This window comes from Tympanuchus pallidicinctus, unplaced genomic scaffold (assembly GCF_026119805.1).
Source record: "Tympanuchus pallidicinctus isolate F22 unplaced genomic scaffold, pur_lepc_1.0 scaffold20, whole genome shotgun sequence".
NCBI classification, from domain to species: Eukaryota; Metazoa; Chordata; class Aves; order Galliformes; family Phasianidae; genus Tympanuchus; species Tympanuchus pallidicinctus.
Window position 1 is genome coordinate 9,548,669 of NW_026294722.1, and position 5,230 is coordinate 9,553,898.

The 5,230-nt window shown below is 46.3% G+C and overlaps 1 long non-coding RNA gene across 1 annotated transcript; it reads right to left on the reverse strand.

The window, feature by feature from the left end:
* Positions 1-886: 886 nt before the first annotated feature.
* On the reverse strand, positions 887-5,012 carry LOC128081178 (uncharacterized). Its single transcript, XR_008207020.1, has 4 exons — positions 4,909-5,012; positions 4,489-4,745; positions 1,444-1,537; positions 887-1,295 (listed from the first exon to the last, which is right to left on the reverse strand). It is a non-coding gene; the product is annotated as an uncharacterized LOC128081178 (long non-coding RNA).
* Positions 5,013-5,230: the final 218 nt, after the last annotated feature.

The following is a 5,230-nucleotide window of genomic DNA, read 5'->3' on the forward strand; positions in this document are numbered from 1 at the left end:
ACTTCCTCCTCATATCCAACCTAAACCTCCCCTGTCTCAGTTTAAACCATTCCCCCTTGTCCTATCACCATCCACCCTCATAAACAGCCATTCCCCCTCCTGTTTATACACTCCCTTCAGGCTCTGAAAGGCCACATTGAGGTCTCCCTGGAGCCTTCTCTTCTCCAAGCTAAACAAGCCCAGTTCCCTCAACTTTTCCTCATAGGAGAGGAGCTCCAGCCCTCTGACCATCTTAGTGGCCCTCCTCTGAACCCATTGCAACAGCTCCACGTCCTTCCTGTGCTGGAAGCCCCAGGCCTGGATGCAGTCCTGGCTCTGGGCATGGATGAGGACGAGTTTGTTTCTGACTCCTGGCAGTCCCCTCTGGAGAAGGGCTTTGTAGGGCTACATCCCTCACTCCTCTCTGCTGACACTTCTACTGGCTGTGAGGATTTTTTAGATTAAATCCAAGAGCAAAAGCTCATTAGCCTGGAGGCAGGAGCAGTCGCCTGGGAAGTAGGTTTGCTTCAGGGAGCATTTAATTGTTTATACAAAGCTTCACAGAACTGAAGAGTGAGATGTACCACACAGCAGGCAGTTTATCTCCTTGGGCTGGCAATGGTCAGAGCACTTCCCTGGGCAGATGACTGATCCCTCAAACCCCTCAAGCAAAGAGAAAATTCAGGCAGCACCAACTTCCTGAGCAGCAGTGACCTCGGGCCCTCGTTATCAGCATGAAAAGTTCTGCATTAAAAGCAGAACTGTGCATCAATCCACACGCAGTGCCTGAGATGTGCATTGCGTGGGAGATGGAGGGTGTAGATTTGCTTCAGCTCTCTGAAGCTCAACCATTTTTTTCTGGTCTGGCTGTCATGTGGAAGAAAAATCAATCAATCATTCACAGCATTTTAGCAATTACCCCCTTTTCAGATTTAATTTATCTAAATTGGAACCCTGGTGTAAAAGCAAATCCGAGATAGCTGTTTCATTATTCTGGGCCTCTTGGCATCTCGTAATTTTCAACACAGACAAATACAAGTGGAATTTCCCTCTCTTGCAGCGGTGTTTTCACTGCAGGCAAGGTCAGGTCTGCACACAGATGACAACAGGGAACACGTCAGTCATCTCCAGCAACCATTTATTGCTGAGACTTACATGGGCAATGAGTGTCTGATGGTCTGGGCTCTGTCTCACCCACAGACTGCAGATACATCAGGATCTGGCTGATGTTCATCAAACAGCTCAGAAGTGCCCTGGAAAGGTGTCATAACTTTCAAGGGTGTTTCACACAGATATCGGTATGAATCCAGTTCCATCTGAAAAGTGCAAGGAGAAACATCTTTGCAGGCACAGCAATCTGCTCAATGGCCAGTATGGCTGAGCTGCAGTACAGTGCAGGCTGTGGGAGAAAGCATTAAAACAGTTGTTGAGAATAGAGCACATCCCCAATAAGTAAATACATACGGTTTATGCTTATTTCTTCTGATTTGAAGGCAAACCACAGCTTGGCTTAAAATTCAGGATTGTTTCATTCTCATAGGCTGATTGAGAACATTATCTGTGGAAAAGAACCAGAAAACACTGTGATGATTTAAGGGGTCACTTTCAGCAGTGACTTAGGAACCAAGGGTCAGGTTGTCAAAGGTGTTTGTGGGTTTAGAGATGCACACAGACGCAGGTGGCCAGATGCATAATGGCTACATGAGGAGGAATGATCTTTAATGCAGATGCAAGGGCTGTAAGAGCACGAGTGCTAGGAGTGGCTGAGAGCAGGGGGTGAGAAAGTGGGCTGTGAGCATCAGACAGACCTTGAGAAGTGATATGGAAAAGGTCTTCATTCACACCACAATGCAGTTCTCACCACTGATACATCCAATGAGGCTGCCTCTCCATCCAGAGCAAAGGCAGAATCCAAGTGTTGAAAGCATTTGAAAACTTCTGGTCTGGACTGTTCAGATGAATATTGCAGCAACAAGGGCAAAACAAGTGTAATGACCTCGGTCTCCAAAGAAATCAGTTATGCTTACTGAGAAAGTAAAAATTGAATTGGGCATTATGAAAAATTCTCTGTGTAGCTGAAACTATAACCTGGGTAATTCATTTAGGCTAAATATATGGTTGTAATTGAAAATCCAAATAAGGTATGCTTGTGCATTGATCCACATGATTTAAATCAAGCCATAAAACATCAACATTATCCAGCAAAAGCTGCAAGGAAATGGTAGCCAAGCAGAATATGAAATTCCAGGGAGACCACTGCACTAGCTGGGAGAAGGACTTAATTGATTTTGACCAAGAAAAAAAACCTATTTGCTGTTTAATTGATTCCTACTCTAAATTCACAGCACTTTCGGAGTTAGTAGAGGAGCAGCAGAATAGTGATTACCCATACCAAATTACAGCCACCAGGGTCCAGAATACTGCAGGTTCTGGTTATTCTCTATGCACCAAATTGCTACCTTGGATTTTCAGAGAAACACTAAAATCTCCTTGTACAAGCACAAAAATGTCTCGCCGATGAGTTACAGGATAACGAAAGCTATTCAGAACACTAAAAGGAGCTTCAGAAGAGGAAAAGCAGTGAGGATATTCACTTTGTGCTCAGTGTCCATACTCTTCTGCACCACCTCTAGCTCAGCACAATCCTGCTGGCTTGCAGGAAAGGAGATGAAAACTTGGAGTTACACTGAAAGCAACAGCACATAGCACATCACCAAAGGGCTTCACCAATGTCCCCAAGCCCTTGCCTTCATCTTGGACCTATCAGACCCTCTCAAGATGTCTCATCTGCTGGGGCCATGCTGTTGGCAGGACCGGTCCCTTCAAGAGCAATGCTGGGGGTTGACTCATCCTCCTGAAGCCAGTGCTGCCACTGGAAGCACAAACGAACACCCACATGGCACCATCTTGCTGATGTTTAAGTTGCTATTTCCCCACCGCAGCCCTAACAGCGACCGATGGACTCGTGGCAATGATTTTCCAATTTGAAAAATCCATTCTCATTTCAGAAATCATCTTCCTCTGACTTCATCCATTTATCATACGCCACAAAGCAGAGTTGGGGCACAACTACCACACGCCTGTTCAACAGGGAAGAAAGGTCTGTGGAACCTGGGAGAGAAAGGGTGGAAATGACAGCCTGTTTGAACAGAGCAAGTTACGGAATCACAGAACCACAGGGGTTGGAAGGGCACTCAGCCTTTCTCCATTGGGAGATGCTCCATGGCCCAACCATCTTTGCAGCCCTCTGCTGGACTCTCTCCAGCACTCCCCTCTGCCTGGAACTGGGGCGACCAGAACTGTGCCCAGTGCTCCCAATGTGGTCTCCGCAGGGCAGAGCAGAGCTGCATTGAGAGACGGGTTACACAAAGGAAATATGGTCACGGTTATCAGTACTATAGGTCTTAATCATTCACAGTGCCATGGGTGTCCAACCTGTTGGCTTGCCTAGGCCATGTTCACTGAAGAGGAATGGTCATGGACCACATATAAAATATACAGTATATTTAAGGTATGGAAGTAATAAAAGTTTATTTATTTATATACAAATAAAATGTACAAAAAAAAAAAAAAAAAAAAGAGGGCAACAAAAAAAGGAAAACTTGCGGTTTGGACACGTCTGGGTCATTTCTTACATCCCCATGCATCTGGGAGCTGTGGAACAGCACTGTGCACATGAGGATCCCCAGCACACAAAAGCTGTCCTGGCAGGTGAGAGGACATCTCCAGCACTTAGTGTGCATGCATTGTGCATTAGGTATGGCACCAAGGCAGAGACCAACCTCAAGCCTGTGTCCATAGGGAGATCTTTTCCAGAAGTGTTTCCTGCCAAGCGCTATGAAATGCTGGAACCTCCTCCTTAGGACATGGACCACTATTCAGGCTGCCCACTTGCCAGCTCTCTCCTAATTAAAAGCAAGATGCTGAGACATTGCTTATCCTTATCACTGCTGTGGCCAGAGGGATGGAGGCAGTAGCTGAATGTTTGGTAGCACCTCTCAAGAAGAGGCTTGCAGCCCTGGGGCTCTCCTTGTTTTACCAATGGGACTGCAGTGAACACCTGAGTAGGAAAGGAGCTCAGGATCCATGCTGAGCAGCGACTGAGCCTGGGTGCATCCTTCCTCCTTCCAACAGTGCAACATCCAGAATCAAACAGCTTGCAATCAAGTGAGAAAAAGCAAAGCTTGTCTGCAAGCCTACTGAGGTGCATTTCCTGCAGCACTCATAACACATCACATAGAAGGCTAGATGAAAAAATGAAATGTTCAGAGAATTCTTTTCTTGTACTAATACTGACCTCTGGATGTCATTGTAAGAGTTTCCCAAGGAAGGGAGCTGAGAGACTTGGCTGTGTTAGGAGAACACAGGGCAAAGACTGAGCTCCTCCACCTGTTCACAGAGCCATGGGGACAAAATGACACCTGCTAGGGCACATAATGCCAATATTTTGTGCAGGAACCCAAAGCAAGAAGAACAAGGAAAAAGACAGAACACCTGTGTTATGCATACCTGTATGTGCACACATGGACTCCAGCTGGGATAGGACCCCTTCCCCGATGTGCCAGCCCCAGGCCAATTGATGCTGCTGTTTGCATTTTGCTCCATCAGTGAGGAGCTCTCTTCTCTGAGCTCATCACACAACCCAGCTCATTGTAGCCACTGCCTGCCAGCAGGTGTTGCAGATAAACCCCTAATGAGGGCAAAGAAACTCCAAGATTTCCCATAACAGCTGCCAAGCACCTCCTGAAGTCACCAAAATTGCAGCCCTGTAAAGCCAGAAGCCATTATCCAACATAAGCAGCTTCATTTTCTCACTCCCTTCCCAAAAATCCAAAGAGAAGAACAAAAAGAAAACGAAATAAAAGCATTGTTGCAGTTTCTCTCCAAGCCAAGCAGTGAGGTGCCATCAGCACTTTGTGTGCCACATACCAAGCATGCCCTGGGAGCTTCTTTCTGGATCTGCCACACATTTCCCAATGTTAAACGCACAGAACATCATACAATATATCAGGGCTTTGAGTTTGTGGGTTGTTTTTTTTCCCCGTGGCCTTGCAGCCCTTGGATATCAAAGAGAAGGAAGGTACCCAAGTGGGTGATTCATAGATCCCTCCCCTCCTGATGAGCCCACCCCCCAATAACAGCACAGTTGGGTGGGAGGGGAATAATGTAGCTGGTATCAGCCCTCATGCCCCTTCTTCTAGGAATTAAATCCAGAAAATAATTAAAATGAGTGTAAAGGCACCAATTTCAC